Source organism: Quercus lobata, chromosome 1, assembly GCF_001633185.2.
Source record: "Quercus lobata isolate SW786 chromosome 1, ValleyOak3.0 Primary Assembly, whole genome shotgun sequence".
Lineage (NCBI taxonomy): Eukaryota > Viridiplantae > Streptophyta > Magnoliopsida > Fagales > Fagaceae > Quercus > Quercus lobata.
In genome coordinates, this window is record NC_044904.1 from 52,843,684 (window position 1) to 52,852,459 (window position 8,776).

An 8,776-nucleotide genomic window follows, 5' to 3' on the forward strand; every position below is an offset into this window, starting at 1 on the left:
CCCCAAAAGTAATAGCTAGTAGCCATTTAGGCCTATTCTCCAAAATGCACAATTTTGATGTTAAAAGCCTATGATAAGGTTGTTCAAGTTAGGGTTTGGAGTTCTTTCTTGGTTTACTTATCCTATGGGAAGATTCAATACTTGATTTATCTTATTATAAATTATATCTGCTGTATTTAGTTATTCTGTCGTAGAACGTTTTTATCATGTCTGCTGTATTAGTGGTCCTGCTATGGTATCTTTACATTTTATACTAGTTATTCTGCTGTAGCACATTCTCATTATATTTACCGTGTTAGTTATTATACTAGCTAAACTTTTTCTGTGAAAGCTTTCTTCTTTATTTGTTATTACCTGTTGACACAAACTAATCATTATCTTGTCATAAGTATATATATATATATATATATATACATATATCTTGTTTCTCATGTTCTGCAAAATATATTTTATATATGTATATGTGAATACGTATAAGTATGTACACTCATACATGTATGTATATATTTGAGAATATGCTATCCCATTTAAACTAACATTTGTTTGATGGGTATATTCTTTGGGCTTTAGATTTGTTTATGTGCAGGAAGTAGAAAAGTATTTATGCAGTAAAAACAAAGAGTAGTTATTCACATTGCAAAAGGTTTTACTGCACAACAGAAGGCTTTAAAGCACAGCAGACAACTTTAAAGCACAGCAAACAGTTTTAATGCACAGCAGGAAGTTTTAATTGGACATACAGATGCCCCAAGAACATGGGGGCCAGCGGCAGGCTCACCCCGGCAGATATTTTAATAACCAAACGAAAGTACAAAGGCTTTATGGCATAGTGTGGGTGGGACCTAAAAACAAATTTGCAAAGCCAAAACGCAACAAAATCCGCGCGGCGAGCAACAACAGAAAACTTAGAAGAAGAACTAACCCAGTATGACAGCTTGGTGTTTCCGGCCATCCTTTTCCTCAATTCGGCCTCAATGGCCTCTTCCTTTGGAGAAAACTCTAGAGTGGTAGGATTGGCATCACCAAGAATAGGCAGGAGTAACTAATTAGCCACATCTTCGAGGGTAACGATGAGCTCGCCGCACGAGAAAAAGAAGATGTAGGTGGTGGTACACCACCATCGAACCAAGTGTCGGAGGTTGTAGAGGTCCCGGAAGTTCGATAGGCAGCGAGAAGAGACAATAGCTTTCAAGACATCGGCTCCTTGCAACAACCCCATAAAGCCCATATCGGAAAGCTCACTGTCAACCCATTCTCTCCAACCCAAGGCAGTGCCGGACCCAAATTCGAAATGAATGAGTACGGGAAGCGAGACACCTTGGCGGATGGCCAAATCGGGGATTGAAGATGCTAACGGAGCCCAAGAGATGTCGGGGTTTTGCCAGACAAGGGCAAGCCATACACGACCTGGCGACGGCGGTGCATAGTCACCAGGAACTTTTGGAAAGTGAGGGTGGACTTCATACCACGGGTCGAGCAAAGGAGCGCATTCACTGTTGGGGTCACGCTGCGTCTCTTCCTCAGCGAACTGCTCCGACTCAGAATGTTCCATCTCCTCACCTACATCAGGAACGGTGGGAGAGTTAGAAGCGATTGCCTTCCCTTTACGGCGGGAAGAGCCTTGGCTTTTCACTAGCGACATGGTGAGAGGTTTTAGTTGGAGAAGATGGGTACAGATGTTTGAAGGGGAAAAGATAGTGAAGAGTAAGAGACGGAGAGTATATGTTCTTGGAAAAGAAGGAGTTTGTGTTTAAAGTGCAGAAGGATTCTTCCTTAAATACCCAGGTCATTAATAACGGCACGAAGGAATGTGACGGGTCAGCCATCAGAATGGGATGAAATTAATGAAGCGACGGCTCTGCTTAGAAAATAACTGCCAAACTGGGAAATTCGAAGAGACAACCCTGTTCGCAGTAAGAAGGAATATATATATATATATATATATATATAAGAAGGGGTCCACAGCTTAAAAAAGACCCGCAAAAAAAGAGAAGAAGAAAAAGTTAAGAAGAGAGAAGGGCAGAAACGTCTTTTTCATTCACATATGAACCGCAGGAACGTTTCATATGTTCAGGGGGCTAAATGTTGAGGGCCATTTGTGAGAAAGAAAGCCCAATAACAAGGGCAATAAAGAATTGACAAAGTAGACAGCAAAACCATTAGGCCCAAGCGGCAGGAATAATGGATCACGAGCCCAAGAAATAAACAAATGGGTCTTGAAGAGGCAAGTGGGTTCAAAGAAGCCCGGAAAGAAAGAAATAGCATCTCATGGGCAGTGTATAAGGCGCCGCAGGCCCAAGGTAATGCAAACTAAGAAAGTAAGGGGTTTATGGCAGGCCCATAAACCCCAAGGATGAGAATAAGGTTATTGAGCCAGGGAAGCCCAATGAAGTTAGTAAAAAGCCCATGGGAGTGTGGAATTAGCAAAAGGGCCGAGGAAGCCCAAAGAAAGCAAACAGGCCAAGGATGCCCAAAGGAAAGCCCAAAGGGACATAGGAGCCCATAAGTAAAAGCAAAACAGTGGCCATGCCAAGCCACTGAGAGAAGGAATAAACGGCTGGCCCAAAAGAGGCTCAGCAGGATTAAGTTATTACAGTAGGAATAACAGTACGACATTGCAAAGAAATAAAGGAAACCAAGGAATGGGCCAAAGAAATGTAAGGCCCATCATCAGACAAAGCACAGCTCTTGAATGGAGCGGGAAAACAAAGAACAGCCCACATAAGAGATCAAAAAACACGGACGGCGAGCCTCCAGACCACGACAGACGAATGGGCAGTAGGCAAGTTATGGACACATATGGAATGAAGGCACGCGCAAGGCCTAGGCACCACCAGCTTGTACCCAACCAATACAGAGCATGGTGAGGTCGTGGGGTCAGAGGATCAGAGGGCATGGTTTGGTGGTGGGGAAATGGGAAAAATCTATTTTTATGGTTCCGACTCAGGCTCTTTCGGGGAGGTGTCCTGCTCGGATGGCTTACTACCTAAAAGAGGCAAGCTGAGTTGAAACCATTAGGTGCATGCCATGAGGGATAAGGAGAGAGAAATAACCCAAACCGTGGTAGGAAAGGGTGCCACAGCAGACTAGCAAACAAAATACTCTCCCTTGTCTAGCGATGGGAGGGCGATACACAGATGGAACAATGATGGTTGGCCAGTACACCCAGACCAGACAAAGGGAATTAAGGGTTAAAACAGTAAAATCGGGTCACGGCAGGCACTATAAAAGGAGGATCTTGCCGTGAACAGGAAACAACGAAACTTAGAGAAGGAAATAGAAAACTTAAAAGAAATAGCAAAGAAAACAAAGTGAGAAGAAAGAAAAAGAAACAGTGAGAATTAGAAAGGTGGGCATGCAACGGTAGATTAATCCCTTCTCTCCCTCATGAAATCCGACCCTCTATAACAGAAAAAACTCGAAAACACCTACGCAGAAAACCACTCAGGCCCGTTTCCCTCAGGACTGTTAACCTTCTACGGTAGGATTCTTTCCTGAGAGATTGACGGCTTTGAGGAGGGACGTTTTTCCCTTTGTGGCTCTACTCCAGCAGATTGAATTTCCAGTCGATTACTCTAGTATTCCGATCAACCCATGATTATAAACATTTGATGTTTCTCTGTTATTCTTTCTTTCTCTTCCGTAAAAACGAAAAACAAATAGTATTGTTATTATAATTGATGTTAAGGGCTATTTCGTCAATTCCCCATTTAAATGGCTAGATATTTTCTGTTTATTCTATTATTATTATATTCTGCCTGCCACAATTTGTTTGAAACAGTTTCGCTTGTCGTGAACACATTCCTGGCAGACTTGGCCTAGTTTGCGCACAAGCCGGACCACCTTAAGTTGAAACTGGATCGGTCCCGACTCTCTTATCTAGAAAACTTGGGCTTAGTGCAGCAGGAGCCAGCCCAATACCACTAGCACAGCCCACCCCCTTACAAACTTATAGCCACAATCATATATAGCAGAAGGTACTTAGGAAGCAATTGTGCCTGCGGTGGAACGAAGCCAAAGAAAATGCATTAACCGCATGATGGAGCATCAACACCAAGAGAAAGCGACATCAACACCCATTCAATTGTCTCACATGTTGGGGGGCTAAGTCTCATTTTGCGGCAAATCTGGGAAGGCTTCTGCAGAAAGCTAAGGACTTATTTTCATACGCTGGGGGCTATATTATTCTGCAGCAAATACAAAAAGCCTTTTGCAGAAAGCTAAGGACTTATTCTCACATACTGGGGGCTATCTTATTCCACAGAAAATACGAAAAGCCTTCTTCAAAAAGCTAAGGACTCATCCAATTATCTCATATGCTGAGGGGCTAAGGCCCATTCTGCAGCAGATTTAGAAAGCCTGCCGCAAAGCGCTTAGAGTGTCAATATGCAGCAGCAACATTACCCACCATGAAATATGTATTAATTGCGACGCTTCAGCAAGAATACATCCATCTGCCACTTGGTCTGCAGCAACTTCAAACTTCATGATATGGCGTAGTGCAACACCCATGCAATTTGTTTCAGCCTGCCATGGTTAAGTAACATTCTATTCAGTGATAAAGAAGCAACATCATCTATCTTCTGTAGAAGCATCAACTATCAATTGGAGAATAAGTTCTCACACAATACAAAGTCTACGCAATAGTGAATCCATGAAGAAATTCTACCACCCTTGTGCAAATGTCAAAGAAGCAAAGAAAGAAAGCAGGAAGAGGAGGCCTACAAGCACTCCGGCAGAAACATATGTATAGGTGAACGAACAAGCACTACAGCAGAAAATAGATACTCTTCGTGAGACTTTAAGGCTTCAAGAGTGCTCCACAAAAAAGCTTAGCAACAAAGGAATTCACAGCAGAAACAAAAGGTGGAAATCAATGATGAAATCCAAACATCTTTCTAGCAACACACTCAGTGACAGACCACCTTCCACAAGAATTGGAAAGACACTGCTAAGCTTAGCAACATGGGAAAGAAGAATTGGGAGAAATAAGATCTGCGGAAGACTACAACAAAGTAAGAGATTTAGTTCACAACATCTATGCCTTTTCATCAAAGAGGCAGTGATATCCTCACCAACAGCAGCTGTGGCAGAATGACAAGAAGAATATGTTAAAGAAGAAAAAAAACAATCACGAAGGAATCAATAGTTGCTGTGGCAAAATGATAAAGAAAGTGTTTAGAAAGTGAAGATTTCTCATGAAAGCATCCTCATTTCCCCTTGGAAAAATATCTATAGTGGCACCACTTGTAGGTGCCTCAAAATGAGTGGCAGACTCAGTCACTTCTGCGGAAAGATCAATTTTGTAGCAGAATCAGTATTTATGGCAGAATTAGAAACAGCTCGCAATGCAAACAGCAAAGGTATGAGAGTATTGATGATCTTGGGGGCTAAAAGGTCCTCTACTATTGCAACAATACACTTGCCCATGTTAGTAGTAGCTCTAAATAAGGAGGCCTTCCATAAATACATCATCACTAAAAGAAACTTGCCTTTCTACAATATCCAACATCCTTCTCCACAGAAACTTCATCCTGGCAAAGAATACGTGTGTTCTTCAACACAGCAGAAAGTATTATCAACAAATGAAAGAGTACTCTACTATGATGAGGGTTTGCAATGTTAGCTCTATGCTTTGTTTTGAGCAAAAGAAATGAAGATATGTGAATGCAAAGAGAAGAAGAAGGCACAAGAAGAGGGAGCGAAGCCACCCTTTGATCTACACACTTAGAGGAAGCTTTCCTCTTGTGAAAGAACTCTACTTGAAGAAAGTAATGTGGCAGAACTATTTTGATGAAACTCTTTTCAGTCGTTGGCTTAGATGCGAAGATAAAAGAAGACAACACTTTCTCTTTTTAGTAAAGCAACCTTAGGTGGCTAAAAGAAAAAGAAAAATGAAGACCGTAAGAAAGATCCTCGCTCCACAAAGTGCTATTCGCAAAGTTGGCAAGAGAAAGAAGAGTCAAAGAATCCAAAGAGCCAATTTTGAGCATTCTACAGAGATGTGGGACACCATAATGAAGAATAACCCAACAAGAAAGGATTCCACGGCATTTGTGTCTTCCAACCATTCTTAGAGAGTAACTACACTTATGGAAGAATGAAGAGATGATACTAAGGAATATGTGGGGAAAGTAAGTTAGCTGAAGTGGTCAAGCCTAATTCTTCTGCCGCAGAATCTGCTACAACCTTCACTTCCTACAGTATAGATGCTGCTCTAGCAGAAGCAGAGTAAGAGGTGTATTAACGAAGAGAAATAAGTGCATGTATTGCAGCAGAAAATGTCTACATATTCTGCGAAAGCAGAAAAATGAGTATTTGTCCCCCAAAACCGAAGAAATGAGTACGTGCTACAGCAGAAACATGAAGAAATAACTATACAAATTGCCACAAACATAAAGAAATGAGTACCACTATAGAAGTCCAAGATCACAAGAAATTTCCAAGAAGCAAACCAAGAAACAAGTAAGGGAATGATGAAGAAGAGAAGGATGCACACATCATCATCATCGACAATCCCTTTGAATGAGGGTAGTGTTGATGCCCACTTTGGCAAGGGGGCCCAATAGCAAGAAGAAGCCCAACAATATGGGAAGAAAATAGTTAGTAAATTGAAAAGAAAACCATTAAGCCTGAATGACAGGAATAATGGATCACAGGCTCATGAGATAAACAAATGGGTCTTGAAGAGGTAAATGGGCCTAAAGGAGCCCAGAAAGAGAGTAAAAGCAAACCATGGGCAGTATATAATGTGAAAAAGTGAGAATGGGCTGCGACAGGCCCAAAGTAATGAAAACAAAGAAGGTAAGGGGTTGATGGCAAGCCCATGAACCCCAAGGATGAGAATAAGGTAATTGGGCCGGGGAAGCCCAATGAAGTTAGTAAAAGCCCATGGTAATGCAAAGTTAGGAAAAGGGCCGAGGAAGCCCAAGGAAAGCAAACGGGCCCAGGACACCCAAGGGAAAACAAATGGGACAAAGGAGTCCGAATGGGACAAAGGAGCCCAAAAGCGATGAAATGGGTCAAGGATGCCCAAAAGAATAAAATGGGACAAAGGAGCCCGAAAATGATGAAATGAGCCGAGGATGCCTAAAAGAATAAAATGGGACAAAGGAGCCCAAAAGCAATGAAATGAGCTAAGAAAGCCCGAAACAGCATAGTACAAGCCTAGTGATAGTACTGGGCTAATGGAATTTAGCAAAAGGAAAGCATACAGCAGGCCCAAAGAGGCCTAGCAGGCACAAGTCAAATAATAACATGCAGGCAATCAGTAGAAATAATCAAGCTAAAGAGAGGCATTCGCATGTGAGTTGTGAAACAACCCACAAAAGAAAACTGCATGAGTTTTCGCATACGAATTGCAGGAGCAATCCATATGCTCAGGGGGCTGAATGTTGATGCCCATTTTTACAAATCCATATCCAAAAGCCTATGAGGAAGAAAGCCCAATGAAAAAGCAAGGCCCAAAGGCCTACCAAGAAGACCAAAGAGTAAGAGAGGTCCAAAGAAAGAAATGCAAGGGAAAGCAATCTATAGCAAAACGCAAATCTGCCGCAGAATACAGATCTGCCGCATAATACAATTCCCTGGCAGAATGGCTTTGGCAGACAAAGAGAAATTGGGCCCAAGACTCTTTTGATCCAGTCAACATTATCTAGCCCACAAAGGCCCAAATTCTTTTGTATAAAAGGATAAGCGTGAAAACTGATATGAAGAAGCACGATGAAAAGAAACAAGGAACGGCAGGAAGTGTCAGTAGCAGGAATCAAGTGAAGGAAAGAAAAGCCAAACCAAAGGAAAATGACAAAAGTAGCAGGAAACGCGTGAAGAAATAAGACAAAACACGCAGCAGACCAAAATAAAGCTAATCTGCTATGGCAAAAACAGCGTGGGAGGTAAACACAGAAGATAGCAGAGCAAACATAGAAGGGTCAGGGCACCACCAACCTGTACCCAGCTAATACAAGGGAGGTGGGCCCACGGTCAAGGGGATTCAGAGGGCGTGGTTTGGTGGTGGGGGGAAAAGGGGGTTTATATTTGGTTTCCTGCCGTGACTTCTTTTGGGGAATATATCTTGCTGGAATAGTATCTTACCCAAAAGAAGTAATAAATGGTTGAGACCATCTGATGCATGCCATAGAGCTAGGTAGTGAGGTAAATGTATACAGTAGGAACAAACAAAAGGGAATTTTGTCGTGAAATGGGTAGTGGTGCAACAGACATGAACTGAACAATGGTAGTGGTTTGGGCAACCAATGGGTGAGTGGGTAATCTTGAAAGGATGCCCACAACAAACCAAAAACAGTTGGTGAAGCCCTAGGGGTAAAAGGGAGAAATCTCATTGAATCAGTTGGCTATAAAAGGAAGGTAACCATGCAGAAAAAAAGGGAGGAATGGAAGAGGAAAAACAAAGGAAGAAAAGGAAAAACAGGGAAGAGAGAAAAAACACCGAAAGAGAGAGACCCAATGGAGGGAAGCACTTAAGGGAGGAAAACTCATGGTAAGAGAGTAGTAAGCACCCAGAGAGAGGTACCTAGAAAAAGGAAAGACCAAAAAGGGGGAACAACCCACGGTAGGAGAGTAATAAGAAACTAAGAGTAAAGAAAGAACGGAGAGAAAGAAAGAAAGTGGTAAAACAAAGACAAAAAATAAGGCAGGAATAGGGGCATGCATCAATAGACCATCTTTTCCTTTCCTCTTAGCAAACCCACTCTTTGATGTCCCCAAAAGTAATAGCTAGTAGCCATTTAGGCCTATTCTCCAAAATGCACAACTT